Source organism: Prinia subflava, chromosome 3 (genome assembly GCF_021018805.1).
Source record: "Prinia subflava isolate CZ2003 ecotype Zambia chromosome 3, Cam_Psub_1.2, whole genome shotgun sequence".
NCBI classification, from domain to species: Eukaryota; Metazoa; Chordata; class Aves; order Passeriformes; family Cisticolidae; genus Prinia; species Prinia subflava.
The window spans coordinates 8,239,970-8,250,619 of NC_086249.1; positions in this window are offsets into that span (position 1 = coordinate 8,239,970).

The following is a 10,650-nucleotide window of genomic DNA, read 5'->3' on the forward strand; positions in this document are numbered from 1 at the left end:
GCTGAGAAATAATGATATACACATAAATCTCCTTTGACATATTCAATCTTATTTCCCATCTACAGCTGTTGTTGAGCTTGGATGGGCTACATTAAAAATCCTGTAGAAAATTCTACACTATCTTGTGCATAAAAGCACCACCATGCTGGAGATTTACCACCTTAGAAATCCTGTGGGATATTTCTGGGTTTTGTAAACATGAGGAAAAAAAATTAAGCTTTATTTTTCTGTGCTGAAATCCTGAATGACTATAATCCATTGTACCCTCTTCACACGTTTGAAGTTGGTTAAATAGCAATATTTACATTGGTATTGGTAAAACAGAACCTAAAGAATGCTTGTCTCATCTTAATGAGTGCAGCACTGAGGGTTAGAACAAATGCTTATAAAAAAGCATTTCTATTTTTCTGAATAAAAAACAGCAACAGGAGAAATTTTACTCCTTTTTTTATCTTTCTTGAAGTAAAAGTTTTCAACAAAAATAGTATAAATTAATTTTTGTTGGTGTGCTACTTTGTTTTCAAGGATTTGAATAAAAAATTAGTCTGGCGGATACATAAACATGTGTTGTTGAAGGATCCATGCCTAAGGAGTTTGTGTAGCCATCTGGAATGCATTTCTTTTCCTGATTTTTAGAAAGAGGCAATCCTTTTATCAAGAAACAGAATTGTTCTTGCATAGTCTGTGTGATCATCAGTTTCCAAGTGAATGAAAGAATGAAATTATTTTGGTAATTACTCAGAGACCAAATTGTAGTGCTTGAAGAATAAGTAGAACAATTTTGTGGTAACTACAGTTTTTATCATAAACAAATTGTGTTTGCAATGATTTTCTAAAATTTCATAACTGTAACCATAATGACAAATCAGCAAAAATGTCTCTCTGGAGTAGGAAATCAAGGCTGCCATTTTCAGAAATGGAGTTTATTGTTAAATTATTTCTTTTTTTTATGTAATTCAAACTGAGATCTATAATTTCATCAAAGTTGCATAGGCTGGGTATTGTCAAATTAGGGTGAAACTGTAAATTGTGGATATATCAACACAAAGCTTTCATGTGTACATGACTTCAGTGGTTACTTAACTCCATCCAGAACCTAACCTTGGCAACATTTCTGTGGGTTTTCCCTATCCTAAGCTGTCAGTGCAACACTAAGAGCAAAAGCACAGCGGCACTTTGCAGAGATGCACCATGAAACCCTGGCTTCTAATGTTTGTCCTAGTTGCCTTCCAAATAAAGGAGGAAAAATGTGGGATTTGGAAAGAGCAGCACTGCCCTCCGGTGGGCAGATTGATCCTTCACACAGGGAAGCCTTGGTTTTCCTTCAGATCTTGAAATATTTAAAAACAGTGCCTAAAACTGTCCCAGCAAAACATATGTGGTCAAATTGAAACTTTCAAGGTAAGGTTTGAATGCGAATAATGAAAATTCTCTTATTTTTGGAGGAGTGTGCGCTGTGGGGTTTGTTTGGTTTGGTTTGGTTTGATTTTTTCTTTTTTTTTTTTTGTTTTGTTTTGTTTTTTTGTTTTTGTGGTTTCTTTTTTTTTTTCCCAGAAATATGTAAAATATTTCTATGCAAGATTAGAAATCACTGCAAAATAGAAAGGGAGTAAATTTGCCTGTTGTAACCTAAGAGCAATCTGTTGTCAGTAAAGGTGAGTTCACTTCCTTCATATCTCATTCAGTGTCTTACATTTTCAGCCCTGAATAAGCACCTGCCATTAAGCTGATTAGAATTAAATATTCCACTTTTTGAGATCTTAACCTTTTTGTTATTGGACAGAGCACAGTAAAGACTAGTTCAAAATAACAGCAAAAATATTTCCATTTGAAATTAATCAGAAACAGCAAAGTAATAAAATGTGTATGTTTTAAATTTGCATAAATACAAATATGTTTACATAAAAATAATATTGATAAGCAGTTGTTTGTGTTGAAATATAATTCTTACAGAATCTTTTCACAGCCTTCCTGCCAGGTACCAAACCACTGATAGCAGCTTTCTGAGAATAGGATTGCAAAAGCTTTACATTCGCCTTGCAAAGCTTCATTATGATAAATTTGGAGATAAAACAGAATCAGAATTCTGCTTAAGTCAAAACATCTGACTGAGCCAATCTAAAACCTTTTCTGTCATAGAATTCTGCAATGGTTTGAGTTGGAAAGGACCTTAAAGATCATTTCATTACATCTCCTGCTATGGGCAGGGACACCTTCAGCTACGCCAGGTTGCTCAGAGCATCATCCAACCTGGCCTTGAGCACTTCCAGGGATGGGGCATCCAAATCTTCTCTGGAGAACCTGTGCCAGGGCCTCAGCACTCTCACAACTCTTTTTTTGTTGGGTTTGGGTGTGCGGGGAATGTTTGTGGGGTTTGTTGGTTGGTTGGTTGGATTGTTTGGGGCTTTTTTTGGTTTTTTGTAGCATCTACTCTAAACTTGCTCTCTTCCTTTCCTGGAGAAAAAAAAATGAATGAGATTGTTCTGAGTGAATTATTTTTTAAAATGCCTATATTCTAACTTTGTTAGAGGTTTTCCTGACATCTATGTGTAATTTGGGATGATTACAATGAGTTGGAGTATTTTTTCCATTCTTTACCAGACATTTGGCCTGGTAATTAAACCTGCAATGGTAGATTTGGGGGTTTCAGCCAGATTTTTTTTTTCTTTTTTTTTTTTTTCTAAATACATTACATGGTGAAAGTCCTTCTAAAGTTCTTTAACACTAGTAATTTAATTTAGAGAGATGTTTGGGGGTTTTTAATTACCTTAAGAACTATTTCCTCAGACCCAGTTAGCTGAAAGAACGTATGTAATACTAAGTACTCTCTAACCAGGACTTTTTCACCCATACTTCTAGATGAGGCCTTGACCCACTCTTGCAGTACTCACTTCTCTAGCCATATGAACATGGCTGAAATTTCTAATAAAAAACAACATTTGCTCCTTTGCTGGTTTTATTGGCACATCTTCCCTTATTTTTTTTTTCTTTCAATGTTCCAACTAATGTTCTACCCTTGGATAATCTCTTAGGCTCAACAGATATTCCTCAGAGTGAAGAATTTTTACTTCATTGGAGGATGACTCTACTTACCAGAATGTTAATTTTAAGCATGTATTTTCCATACTTTACTGAATCAGTGTTAAAATTATGAATCAGGTTTAATTTTCTCTTGTTGATTTTCCAACTGCTGCAGTAATATGTTTCCCTCAACAATTAATTTGTTTAGTATTCATGAAAGTTGTTTTAGAACCATTCTCAAGATCATCACCCTCTCACCTAAACACTTCTTAAAATGTGGGACTAAACTTCTCTGGTTTTCAAGTAGAGTTATTAGTTGAAATAATGTAGAGACTTTCAATGTGGCTTAGCTCCTTTTTATATGCTGAGAAGAGTTTAAAATTAAGCTAATTCTTGTTTAAATGCAATCACTCAATGAGATGTACACTACAGTTTGTTAGAAAATTACTTTGAAACATTGTTTCTTAAATATATGTTTAAAAATCTGTATTAGAATATAGATTTAAAATACTACTGAAATCTGAGACATTTACATTGAATTTCAGTTTTATTTAACCACTATAAATATTATATAATTAAATATAAAATTAAAATGCTAATATGATTTTTTTTAATATAAATCTAATCACTATTCTGTTATTCTGTGATTCTGTTCTGTCCTGGGGCTGCCTCTACAACCAGTGATGGCTCGATGTGATCTCAGTGAGAGTCTCCCAATTCGAGCAGGCTTTGGATCAGGCCTGCTAACATCAAATTCTGACTGTGAGCACCTGGATTTATAAGAGTTAGTTGACATAATTCCTAGAGAAAGGGTGGGCTGTTTCTGGAGCAACATGCATTATATCCCCAAGCTTAGCTGATACTTCCAGATATTGGAAGAGGCGACTTAATGATCTGTATCTGTCCATTTTGGGTGGTGAAAGGGACATATCTCCCTGCTATCTAAATTCCAATATACAGAAAGAAGACCTAATGAAGCTGAACTCACAGCTCCAGGAAAGAACACTTTAGTTCTATTATTCTCCAAAATTGCAAGAGGACTAATACAGCCTGGGGAAGACTGTAAAATGAATTATCCTTAGCTGCACTTTTCCTTATGGCCTGATTCCAAAGCAAAGAACTTTCTTTTCACTCCCTATTAATATCTTTTTCTGTCATCCTTTGGTTTATTTTACTTTAGGGACATGATCAGATTTTATCTGCCATTAAAGACCCATTCCTGACAGCAGGTAATGACATTTGAAACCTTTTCCCTACACTACCACTTTAGACCCTTTGTGCCATGAAATTGGTCCTTTTTTCCTTTTTCTCCTTAGTTTCCAGATAGTGAAAGTTGATGCATCAGCCTCCTTGATGTTTCCCATTGGGCAGTAGGAAATGACCAGGCAAAAGGCCAAGTCTGCATGAGATCAACACAGAGACAAAAAAGAAAAAAACCAAACAACATCAAAAACCAAACAACAACAACAAAAAAACCACCCTGGCACATCAAAAGCCAGTGTTGTTTTTTTTTTTCCCTCAACTTTTCATTTAGCTCGAATTTTTTATTGACTCACAAATAGGAAAGACTGACTTTTTCCAAAACTCCCTTTTTTTAAGAATTGAAAGCTTTTAAGAATTGAAAGCTTCAAGACCTGAAAGCTTCAGTTCTCAGCTTAAAAGCCCTCTTTAAAATTCTAGAAAAAAAATCTATAATTAATTTAGTCACTTTGCCTGCCTTACTGTCTAAGGTCAAGGAAGCAGCAAATGACTCAGGGTGTTGGCAGGGCTGGCAGCCTCTGGTTCCATATGTAGCCCACTGAACTGAGCTTGAATATAGGTTCTGAATTTGTCTCCCTTATCCATGCTGCCTAACCTATGTATCTCCTCATCAGCACCACAACCCCCTGGATCACCTGCCTGGGTTTGCTTTGATGTATTTAGGCAGCATAAAGAGGCCACATGCCATGTTCTGTGAGCAGTTCAGTGGAGTGAAGGGTCAATACTCTCTGACCCCTCTTCTGTCATGTCTGGCGTAGCTGAACCAGCTCAAGGAGCACAGTTTTAATCTGATCTAGCCCAGTAGCAAAAAAACCCTCTTCTTTAGAGAACCCAGAATCTGCTAAGAAAACATAAAAGATTGTGTGACCCAGAGAAATCTGCTAGGGGTACAGATCTATGGGCTTTGCATAAATGTGCACTTAGCCAATGGAAGGATGTCATACAGCTGGAAACAAGCTATTTCCCACTCACATTGACATAGTCTAATATTCTATTACACATTATCAGAGAATCACAATGGCCTGGGTTGGAAGGGCTCTTCCAGATCATCTGTCCCCTGCAGTGGACAGAGACACTTTCCACTAATTCAGAAACTTTCAGAAGTTCTTGAAAAAGTTCTCTTGTTGTACCAGAAGCTTAAAATCTGTGTACATTAACCACTCCTTGTGAAGGAGGACTTTTAGAAAGATATATTTTAAGGTATCTGAAAATAAACTTCTGTGCAGCAAGTCCCAAACTTATCACTACTGGTGTTTTGTTCAGTGAGCCCAGTGGATATGCTACAGTCAAATTTCTATTTCAAATTTGTAATGCTGACTTCAATGCACAGTGGAACATGACTGTGAATATTAAACAGAAGGGATGGCCAGTCTAAATCCTGTAGCACAAAGCAGAAATCCCAGCGGTTCATGCAGTAGTATAAAACCTGATCAATGAGAACTTAAAACTTGTTTTCTAACAGGGAAAAAGAAAACTATGTTTTATTTGTGAGTTAAAATAGGAACGCTGTGCAGAAAATAAAATTCAACAATAAACACGGTGGCTGCCTCCTGATATTGAATATATTGTTTCCAAAAGGGTGGCAGATCAAGCAAGGAGTGTGATTTTTAACAGTATTGGTCTGACTGTGAGTTTTGTTAATGCAGGGATTCATACTTTCTTGTACTTTTCAGAATTGAGCTGTTAAGAGTTTCCTTCCCAGGAGGTTAAGCTTCCCTATTACCTAAATAGTGATAAGTATTGGAAAAATCAACGTCACTTCTTCTTTTTTTCCTCTCTTAGTGCCACCAGCTATCCTCATTTAGTGTCACGAGCTGTCACCAATGTGCAAGTTTCATATCATGTAGACGTAGACGTAGTGGTTATCATATCTACTTAATTAATATTTATTTACTCATTAAATTGCATCATTAGATTAAATAATATTCTTTTTATCATACTGTTCCCAGTTGAGGTGGAGATAATTTTCTTCATAGCAGCCTGTATAATAATGTGTTTTGTAATCATGTCTGAAACTCTCTCATACTTTGGCTGTGGCTGAGCGGTGCCAAGGTTTTCTCTGTTTCCCATTCTGACTCCCACAGTGAGCAGGGTGGGGCTTGGCAAGCTATTAGGTTGGGAAAAAGGTCAGAGGGATATTTCATGCCATTTAACATCATGCTTAGCAATGAAAAACAGTGTAAACCCTTGTAGCTAATCTTGTCAGGGAAGTTTCGTTGAACCTTGGGAATTCCTCGCTATGGTTTGGAAGTCGCGGTGTCAATGCAAGACCGATGGCACCTCTGTAGGAGTCACGGGGTGTGTGTTTGTCCCTGTCCAGCTGTGCTGCAGGTACAGCTTCAATGTCAACAAAGTCACATTCAGGAAGGGAAATTTACAGCATCCTTTCCCAGATCCCTGCAACCAGGCTCCAGCGTTGCGGGCAAAGGCAGCGCTCTGACACGTTTGGTAGACAGATTTCTGTACAAAATTTCAGAGGTGAACGTGTTTCTCATTCTTCAGCAAGTCAGAATAAAATCATAGAATGTTAAAGGCTTGGAAGGGACCTTAGAGATCATCTTGTTCCCAACCCCTGCCAGAGGTGGGGACACTTTCCACTAGACCAGGTTGCTCAGAGCCCCATCCAACCTGGCCTTGGACACTTCTAGGGATGGGGCAGCCACAGCTTCTCTGGGAAACCTGTTCTAGGGCCTCAACATTTTCACAAGGAGGAATTTTGTCCTAATATCTAACCTAAATTTCTTCTCCTTTAATTTGTGCCCATTATCCTGTCACTACAGATCCTGATGAGATGTTCCTCCTCAACCTCCCAGTATATACTCACAGTGTCTTCCAACAGCTTAAATAGTGTTAACAGATATTTTCTTCATTGTCACATGCAAAATCTCACAATACTGTAGAGAAGATTAAACAATGAGATTAAGAAAGAAAAAAAGTAATAATAAATGCCTGAATTACTCATAGTTGACAGAATTTTTTTTCCACATGCCATAGATTAGTCTATGCATTGTGTTGTTGTCAAAATTCATTGTCTTCTCTCTCTCTCTTTTTTTTTTTGTTTTGTTTTGTTTTGTTTTGTTTTGTTTTACTTTTTCTAATATTTCTAGTATTTTTTTACCTGAATTGTATTTTTTTCTAGTTTTCTGGCATAACCTTCCAACATGTTCCCTCTCTAAGTTTCATCTTACCAAATCTAAACCTCATTTTGGACAGATTGTCTCCTAATTCTCTGTATTTTTATTTTTTTCTCTCATGATTGAGGATTTTAGTTATTAGAAATGAGGTGAAAATTCAGCTTTTTTCCTTTATTTGACAAATGGATTGTCTCAATTTCTGTAACTTCTAAATGACAAAGTATGGTTTTCTTTGTTGACTTTTCTGAGGGTGGTATAAATGCTATTAACTACCTCATCTGTTTCAAAGTGTCATGATTTTCATGTGTTTAGGGAGATGGTTTAAAAATATTTTTAAACAAAAATATCTCTAAATACTTTAATTTGTTTCACATAATTCCTGGCCAATAGAGAACATATGAAAATATACAACAGGAAGAAATTATAATTCCATTATCCTTTTACTTCTCAAGTGTTTAGACTTTGTATAATATTATTCTTTGAACAGTTGTCCTATTACACCATTTAATAAGCATTTTACCAGCCCACTTCCCCCTGAAAAGTTACCCTTTTTCTTTGTATTTGGCTGTTCATGTGTTCACGTGTTCACGTGTCACTGCAGTGAAAATCTTTCTTGTGAGAGATTATGCTTTTTCAGCCTCCACATAATCTTTTTTTTTTTTTTTTAATGCTGCAAAAATGCATGTGGCGACACAGTTTGACTTTATTATTTATGACCACCTTTTTCTCTTGGATAAACTTGATCTCAAAGATAAAATCTCGAAGATAATCAGCAAGAACAAGTATTTCTGGGGGACACAAGGAAAATGCAGAAATTTGTGACTCTAAGCTCATGGAAGAAAGTCGGATGTGCTGCAGTGCTACAATGTAGGAAAAGATTTTACTTAAGAAATAAGAAAAACACAAACACATTGAAATAAGCCTAAATTGTCATGTCTGTTCTTTTAGAAGCAGTCATCTATCATCATTATTCTTTCTTACTTCTGGAAAAGGAATAGAGGCTTAATATTTGTTATAAAATATGTGGGAATTATTCAGCATTTACAGAATCTGCATGTTATATCTGTGTTGCTCTCTCAACTTAGATCTATAAAAACTTGTTAGAATTAAAAGTCCTTATTCTTCCAGAGCAGAGACTTTCAGGCCAGTTTATGGCAGACTGTGCCAAAAGTTTTTGTCCCCAAGACAATAAGTAAACTGTAAATATATATGGATTTTTTTCAGTTGGTAGTAACAGGAAAATCTTGCAATACAATTGTACACTAAAAATGATTCCTAAAATTATATTTTCAACTCAATATAATCTTGCAATTTTAAATTCAAGTTTAGTCTTTTGTGACTGAAACAGTTTAATTTTCCATTTATAATTTGAAGAATTGACAGAGGTATGAGTGTGGGAACTGCAGCCATTTTTAGCAATAGACTTTCCAACTTGGTTCCACATCTGTAATCTTTCATCAATTCTATATGTAAATGAAAAAAAACACAAACCAAAGCTCTCAAATCCATCTGCTGGGCTTGTACTTAACAAGACATATTTTTAAACATAAATTGATTCAGAATGTGTTGTTTCTGCAAAGCTGGGAGAAAATCAGGGGATTTATGGACAATATAATATTTGCAGGGTTTTGACTTTTCTATTGAAATAATTGATAAATGTGTTAGCTGGAAATGCTAAAACTCTTGTGCAATTGTATAGTTATAGATGAATAGAAGCTAAAAGGTAGATATATTTCAAAGCTTTAAAATACTTTTTGTAGAATTGCACCGAATAATCCTGTTCCCATTGCCTGACCCTTCCTTCCTACAAGGGAAAAAAATATGTGAAATCTGAAATACTGGTCACTTCTATAAGGGTTTTGTAAGTCCTGTTTTTGGCATCATTGCATTTGATCTATTTCTAATAATTTTTATGCTTTTTCCATGTTTCAGACTGACTTAAAAGAGCAAAGCTTTGGGGTTTTTTTTCTGTTTGTTTGTTTCTTTTCCTCCAAAGCATATGAAACCTGTCAGAGTTAATTTACATTGGGATGTAAATCCTTCCACGCAGACTAGTCCTGTGTCTCAGTTGCCCAGTTATCATTGGTTTTTCAGAGGCAATTCCAATTTTTAAATGAAGAAAAATTGAGGCTGAAGACTTGTAATAGCTATAAAATTTCAAATACCATTGTTAGTATTTCCTACATGCCGCTGTGTTTGAATCAGGTATTTTTTCCCGATTTAGATAGGCACTAAAATAAAGAAGTTGTTGATAGATTCAACAACTGAGGGTTATGAAACATTTTTCCATTCAGTGTCTTGGGAACATTTAAACAGTTTTGAAATAAAAAGTGTTATCTTTGTCATACTTGCAATGGGTAATGAGGAACAACTTCAACACAATGGCCAAAATTTGAAGTGCTGTTCAAATAGATGAGCCCAGTTACTTCAGCCTCTGCAAAAATAATTACATGCTTAGTTGCTTTCAAAATCCAACAGCATTTTCCTCATCCTTCTGTGTTACATGTTGTTAAAATAATTATTGTGTTAAAAATAAAAATAAGAAACTGACTGTATATAATTTTGTTTATTTATCATCTTGTCAAACATCCAGTGTGAAAAGTTAATTTAGTGCAAGAAGTGGACTATCACAGAGGTCTGACCTGCATATCTCTCCACATGTGTCTAAGGGATATAAATTACCTTTAGTTCAGTAGTTATTTTGAGAGTCCTGTATGAGCAGAGAACAAGAAAATAAGAGTGACCAAATCATTTAGTGCTCTAGCTTGAGACCTGTGTTACCTGGTTTGGGGAATCATTAAAGATAAAGTACAGTAGTTTCCTTGTCATACCTTTTCTCCAAACCCCACACGTAATTGTTGTCTTGCTGTTATGTTAGGTGTAAAGTGAGATTTTTCAAAGGATTCTGCCCTAATATAAATCTTTTTCAAGCCAGGCTCAGCTCCTACTGAAAGCTGCATTAAAAATTTCAAAAGGAAAGGAGGAAGGCTGAGGCTGAATGTTTTTGGAAGGGCGTGTAGATAATTTTTAACATCAAAAAGATGTCATGCTGCCAATATGCTTTGGAATATGTGTATTTAGAGAGTAAGCTTATGCTTACACTTGACACACTGAGCACTAGGTAAATGCTTATCAGTTCTCTTTTACAGCTTCTCTGGCCTCAGCTTTCACCTCATTTTCTGTGCTATTTGGGAGTGAACTGCAAGGAGTTCAGATTTGCTTCTTCCTATCTTCT